We start from the raw sequence: 7,338 nt of genomic DNA, 5'->3' as shown, positions 1-7,338 counted from the left end.
CCGCGCCAATACGTGCTGCTGCCTGGGGCATCGCTTTGCTGCGGGTCAAGTCAGATGCTCTCTGTAAGAGTCAGTCAGGGTAAAGGCAGCAGCAGATTTCTTTTCTGCTCATTTTAACAAAGGCTGGACGGAGCCCATAGAGGAAGGCACTACGCGTCTTGCTGGGTTGGTTTCCCTGCCTTCTCGTAAGCTGTCGCGGAAACTTGCACGAGGAAAGCCTGTGCAAGCTGATGACAGCCACACACGGTTGAAGAGGGAGCAGACGGTGAGAGCAGAGGTGTGCGCTCAGGCTGTGCGCTGGAAGCTAATGCTAATGCTGCAAAATAAAGAGTGGATTTTCTTTTTTGGGTTTAGGTGAGCGCTAAACATGACATGTGCATATGTGCGTGTGTCTCTCGCAGGTTTTTGTCATACACCCCACCCTCCCACCCCAAAAAAACAACCCACACATGCCACGCGTTAAACAGTGCTTTTCCATTGTACTTAGAAGTGCTTACATAGGTGTGTTGGTTTTTTTCTTTTTTATTTTTTAATGCAGAAACAGCAATACGATAGATTTAATACAGCTAGCAATTAGATGGGTGTAGCTTTAGAGCGTCGGCTGTTTACAAAGCAACCGCACACCTTCTTTAACTCACAGTTTAAACAAGTAAACTTGCAGTGCATCACACGTGCTTTGTACAGTCACGTTCCACACGGCAGGCCAGATGCTTCACCCTGCCTTGTCCTTGTTGCCCCGACTCCAACGGGACCGCCGAGGCCATCCTGGGGACAGCGCCGCTTTCTAGCAGCTGGGTTGCTTGCCTGGACGCCCCACAGACAAAGAGTCATTTCCCCACTGAACCTCTTCTCAAATAATTTCCTAGCCCTGCAGGCCCCACGTCCTTTGGTTCATATTTCCTTTTTTCCGGGCTTGATGCACAGGACCGACGATTTCCAGAAATAGAAACAGAGGCTGATTCAGTCCAGGCTCAACATTCTCTGACCTAAACCAAACTGTCTTCGAAGAGATAGCTGTACCGTAGGCACCACCTCGGGAACAGAAGTTGCCCTGTCATAAAAAAAAAAAAAAAGAAGGAAAACAAGGCATTTCAGGCTGAGGAGGCTGAGCGGTGTGCTGGGGGCGGTGGGGGTTGGAAAGAAACAGTTCAGACGATTAGAGCGAGCTTAGCGTTGCAAAGCGTGCCATTATTTTTAATTTGGCAGTCAGAAGACAATAGATTCTGACACTGATTTCCTGTGTGCTGCGGGAGTTCTCGCCTCAGCATTCCTGTGCACCATTTTACTTTTGTGTCCCGTCCGCTTCGCTTTTGCGCTGTAGCTCTCCGGTTCTAGCTACGCTTCCCACCACCCCCATTACTCTTTGACAAGCCCAGCTCTCACTGTGCTTCCCTTCCCTTCCCTTCCCTTCCCGTATGTGCGTGCAGGGAAAAGCCCGCGCGTCTGCCACTACAGGACACGCTCTGGGAGGCAGGAGAGATGACGACGCTCCCTGACAGAGGACACAGCTGAGGGGCGGTCCGCCGGGGCTGGGGAGATGGCAGCACCTTCCCTCAGCTGCCCCATCCGAGCACAGGTGCAGGTGAGCACTGAGGAGAGACAAGCAGGCAGGAGCCGCAGAGCGAGAGAGAAAATAAAATTCACGGGTGGGTGCTACTTGCGTCTCATTTTTAGCGCAAGGGATGAATTCTCAGCACATTCTTGGAGCTGCCCCTTTGGGACTCACGGAGAAGAGGGAGGTTGGCCACGCGGTGCAGCCCAGCTCTGCTTCCCCTAAATGGTTTTACTGTTCAGGTGTTGCCCTAATCTGGCCGGTACCCCTGCAAAGAGTTTGGGATTTCTGCTGCCTCTCCGGGCCAACCGCAGACCCTGACTTCATCGCAGCGAATGACCCTGCGCTCGTCAGAGCGGTTGCCGAGTCACATCCCGCTGCCTTCCCTGCAGAACCGGTGACCCTTTTTCAGCCCTTGCCCCCTCTTCTCTCCGCTCGTTGCCCATCCCTTTATCAGTGCCGGCACCGATCCTGCCTCCAGCTCGCCCTGTCTCCACCTGCGAGCGCCCAACAGGAGCTAAATGTCTCCTCAAGGACGCACGGAAGAGACGCGCAGGTAACCCAGCACAGACCCCCTGCAAACATCTTCTTTCCATTTGCTTTCCTCTCCTGACACGAAGAGATGACTTAGGAAAAAGCGTACTGCTCGCACTTCACCTGCACTGCTTCTACTTTCACTTTCGCTCTCCTTGGCAGTAATTAATAGCGGTGGCTGGGGGGGCTGGGGCATTCCCCCAAAGCGGCTGCAGTTACATCCGGGCGGTTGTGGCACTCCATTAGCTCTGTAGTTTTTAAATCTAAATCTTCTGGAATTGTTAGTTCTGCTCAGGAATCACCCGTACCTGCAAATTTTCTTAATAGCTACGCTTGACCCCAGCCACTGTTTAACAGCTCACCTTTATTTCTCTTCATTTAAGAACCTAAAGCTTCGTTTACTGCTTGGGTTGGAAGCAGGAGCTGTCGCTGCCTCTGAACTTTCTAACAGCCCTGTTACAATTTCAGTACTACCCGCTCCCAATTTAGCTTTCCGGGTCGATTTTCATTCTAGATTCGAAAATTTCCTTATTTTGTTTCTGATCAGGAGTCATTAATGCCTGCAGTTGATTTAGTAACGGCTGTATTTAGATTGAGCTATTAATGACTCGCAACTCTATTTATGGCATAAAAAAGGACTGCCTTTATTTTTTTTAACTACAGATTAGGAATAATGACTGCCTGGTTTGTTCAGTAATAGGTGTGATTAAATTTAGTCACGACTCCTCCCTAAATAATATGTATTTATTTGCACTCTAACAATTTAACCTTCCCTTTACCGGCCAGGGGCACCGACAAGTGCCCGTGCGTACCTCCGCTCCCCCTGCGCCGGCTCCCCAGGGAACAGCCTCTTACCCTGACCAGAGTCTGCAGCGGCCCGTTGTCATCCCAGCTCCTCGCCCTCGAGAAAGCGGCCGCCTGAAGCGGCGGCAGCTCCGCTGCTGCCCAGAGGGGACGGAAATGGCGCGGGGTAAAGCTCTCCGGGCCGCCTGCGTCCCGCGCGGAGGCGGTGACCTCAGCAGCCTGTACGCTGTTGGGGCCGAGCCAACAACCTGAGGAGGAGTCGCAGGGCGTAGCTGTTTCTGCAACAACCACGCTTTCCCGCCTGGCTGGACAAGAAAGCGGGGCCTGCGGGGGCCTGGAGAGGCAGCATCGCTGCAGGTTGTGCCACGGCTGTTGAGAGGCCAAGGCAACACCTGAAACAGTGAACGGCACAACTAGTGAAAACCCCCAAGGTTCCGGGTTCAGTAAAGACAGGAATTGCAGCAGCACAATAAAATGATCTCACGAGGGGAAAAAAAACAGCAAAGCAAAAACCAAACCCCAAACAGAACCCCATACCACTAACCCGTCTCACCGCCCCCTCAGCGCCCAAAACAGCATCCTGGGAGAAAAAAAGCAAAGCAGGCCACAAGGGACCTTTCTAGTACAGATGCCGCCAAAGAGTGCCAAGCTCTGGAATCCTTACCTCAGGCAACGCCTCCGCTTCTCTAAACGCCAGAGCACGCCTGCCCGGGGGGCTGAGACAGCCCCAAAGCTGCGACCGCCCGAGGGAACACGGGAGCACCGACGCCAGAGAAGCCCAGGGCCAGAGCCGGGGCTCTTCCACCCCCGGGCCCCGCCCCCGCCCTTCCCACAGCGCCCCGCGAAAGGGGCGGGCCGAGCCCCCCGGGGGGTGAAGGCCCCGGGAGCCGTACGAGAGCTGCCTGGAGTTCCCGGCACGGGAGGGAGGGGGGAGAGAAAACACCCAAACCGAGCCCCCCGAGCGGAGCAAACACAGGCTCGGGCTGTTGCCGGGGGGCGGGGCCTGTCGCTAAGGGGAGAGAGCCGGCACCGCCCCCCGGGCCGTTGCCGGGGGGTGGGGCCTGTCGCTAAGGGGAGAGAGCCGGCACCGCCCCCCGGGCCGTTGCCGGGGGGTGGGGCCTGTCACTAAGGGGGTGTGTCCAAAGGGACGCTGGCAATGCCCCTGGAGCCATCACCAAGGGCAGGGCCTGTTGCTATGGAGGGTGGGGCCAGGCAGCACCAGCAACACCCCCAGGCTGTCACCAGGGGGTAGGACCTGTTGCTAACTGGGGATGCTGGGGAGCACACGAGCACGGCCCCACCCCACCAGGCCCTCGCCAGGGGGCGGGGCCTGTCGCAAAGGTGGGTGGGGCCAGAGGGGTCAGATATCAGCCCGCGCGTATAGACCAGTGCGTCCCAGTAATGACCAACATGCCACACAGTATGGATCCCAGTACATCCCAGCTCCCTCCCAGCGACGCCCAGTACATCCCAGTTCCCTCCCAGTACATCCCAGTTCCCTACCAGTGCAGCCCAGTACATCCCAGATCCCTCCCAGTCCGTCCCACTTCCCTCCCAGTCCGTCCCAGTCCGTCCCAGTACATCCCAGTTCCCTCACAGTACATCCCAGTTCCCTCACAGTTCACACACAGTTCACTCCCAGTTCCATTCCAGTACATCCCAGTACATGCCAGTTGCCTCCCAGTTTCCTCTAAGTACATCCCAGTACTTCAAAGTTCCCTCCCAGTACATCCCAGTTCCCTCTAAGTACATCCCAGTACTTCGAAGTTCACTCCCACTACATCCCACTACGTCCCACTTCCCCCTTGGTACATAACACTTCCCTCCCAATACATCCCAGTTCCCTCCCATTAAATCCCGATTCCCTCTCAGTACATCCCAGTTCCCTGCCAGTATGTCCCCAGTACATCCCAGTTCCCTCCCAGTACATACCAGTTCCCTCCCAGTACATCCCAGTACATCCCAGTTCCCTCCCAGTACATACCAGTTCCCTCCCAGTACACCCCAGTACATCCTGGTACATCCCAGTTCCCACCCAGTACATCCTACTACATACCAGTTCCCTCCCAGTTCCATCCCAGTACATCACAGTTCCATCCCAGTACATCCCAGTACTTCACAGTTCCCTCCCAGTACATCCCAGTTCCCTCCCAGTACATCCCAGTACATCCCAGTTCCCTCCCAGCACATCCCAGTACGTCCCAGTTCCCCTCAGTACATACCAGTACATCCCAGTGTCCTCACAGTACGTCCCAGTTCCTTCCCAGTACATAACAGTTACCTCCCAGTACATCCCAGTACATCCCAGTAGATCCTGGTACATCCCAAATCCCTGCCAGTTCCACCCGGTACAACCCAGTACAAGCCTGTACATCCTAGTTCCTCCACAGTACATCCCAGGGCATCCCCGCACATTGTAGTGCCTCCCAGTACATCCCAGGTCCCTCCCAGTACATCCCAGTTCCCTCTAAGTATATCCCAGTACTTCACAGTTCCCTCCCAGTTCACTCCCAGTTCCCTCCCAGTACATCCCAGTTCCCTCTAAGTACATCCCAGTACTTCACAGTTCCCTCCCAGTACATCCCAGTTCCCTCTAAGTACATCCCAGTACTTCACAGTTCCCTCCCAGCACATCCCAGTATGTCCCAGTTGCCCTCAGTACGTAACACTTCCCTCCCAGTACATACCAGTACATCCCAGTGTCGTCACAGTACGTCCCAGTTCCCTCCCAGTTCAGTCCCAGTACACAACAGTTACCTCCCAGTACATCCCAGTTCCAACCCAGTACTGGGAGGGAACTGGTATGTACTGGGATGTAATGGGACGGAACTGGCATGTATTGGGAGGCACTGGGAAAGAAGTGGTAGTGAACCGGGAGGGAATTGGGATGTACGGGGATGAACTGGTAGGGAACTGGGATGTACTGGCATGGAACGGGGATGTATTGGGATGTACAGGAACGGAACTGGAATGTACTGCGATGTACTGGGAGCAAACTGGGATTTACTGGGATGTACTGGGAGGAAACTGGGATATACTGGGTGGAAACTGGAATATACTGGGAGGCACTGGGAGGGAAGTGGGTGTCAACTGGGACATTCCAGTTTCCTCCCAGTACAACCCAGTTCCCTACCAGTGCAGCCCAGTACATCCCATTTCCCTCCCAGTCCGTCCCAGTTCCCTCCCAGTCCGTCCCAGTCCGTCCCAGTACATCCCAGTTCCCTCACAGTACATCCCAGTTCCCTCCCAGTTCACACACAGTTCACTCCCAGTTCCATTCCAGTACATCCCAGTACATGCCAGTTGCCTCCCAGTTCCCTCTAAGTACATCCCAGTACTTCACAGTTCACTCCCACTACATCCCAGTACGTCCCAGTTCCCCCTTGGTACATAACACTTCCCTCCCAATACATCGCTATTCCCTCCCATTACATCACAATTCCCTCCCAGTACATCCAAGTTCCCTGCCAGTATGTCCCAGTACATCCCAGTTCCCTCCCAGTAAATCCCAGTTCCCTCCCAGTACCTCCCAGTTCCCTCCCAGTACATCCTAGTACATCCTGGTACATCCCAGTTCCCTCCCAGTACATCCTACCACATACCAGTTCCCTCCCAGTTCCATCCCAGTAAATCCCAGTTCCATCCCAGTATATCCCAGTACTTCACAGTTCCCTCCCAGTACATCCCAGTTCCCTCTAAGTACATCCCAGTACTTCACAGTTCCCTCCCAGTACATCCCAGTACGAACCAGTTCCCCTCTGTACATAACACTTCCCTCCCAGTACATAACAGTACATCCCAGTGTCCTCACAGTACGTCCCAGTTCCCTCCCAGTACATACCAGTTCCCTACCAGTACGTCCCAGTCCCCTCCCAGTTCACTCCCAGTACATAACAGATACCTCCCTGTACATCCCAGTACATCCCAGTAGATCCTGGTACATCCCAAATCCCTGCCAGTTCCACCCGGTACAACCCAGTACAAGCCTGTACATCCTAGTTCCTCCACAGTACATCCCAGGGCATCCCCGCACATTGTAGTGCCTCCCAGTACATCCCAGTTCCCTCCCAGTACTGGGAGGGACCTGGGATGTACTGGGAGGGAACTGGGACGTACTGGGAGGGACCTGGGATGTACTGGGATGTAATGGGACGGAACTGGCATGTATTGGGAGGCACTGGGAAAGAAGTGGTAGTGAACCGGGAGGGAATTGGGATGTACGGGGATGAACTGGTAGGAAACTGGGATGTACTGGCATGGAACGGGGATGTATTGGGATGTACAGGAACGGAACTGGAATGTACTGCGATGTACTGGGAGCAAACTGGGATTTACTGGGATGTACTGGGAGGAAACTGGGATATACTGGGAGGAAACTGGGATATACTGGGAGGCATTGGGAGGGAAGTGGGTGTCAACTGGGACATTCCAGTTTCCTCCCAGTACAT

The 7,338-nt window shown here is 54.6% G+C and overlaps 1 long non-coding RNA gene across 1 annotated transcript; it reads right to left on the bottom strand.

Annotated features, from left to right (window-relative positions):
• Positions 1-459: 459 nt before the first annotated feature.
• LOC142048680 (uncharacterized) lies at positions 460-3,077 on the bottom strand. Its single transcript, XR_012657514.1, has 2 exons — positions 2,899-3,077; positions 460-1,051 (listed from the first exon to the last, which is right to left on the bottom strand). It is a non-coding gene; the product is annotated as an uncharacterized LOC142048680 (long non-coding RNA).
• Positions 3,078-7,338: the final 4,261 nt, after the last annotated feature.

This window comes from Phalacrocorax aristotelis, chromosome 26 (assembly GCF_949628215.1).
Source record: "Phalacrocorax aristotelis chromosome 26, bGulAri2.1, whole genome shotgun sequence".
NCBI lineage: Eukaryota > Metazoa > Chordata > Aves > Suliformes > Phalacrocoracidae > Phalacrocorax > Phalacrocorax aristotelis.
This window is presented reverse-complemented; position numbering and strand designations above follow the sequence as displayed.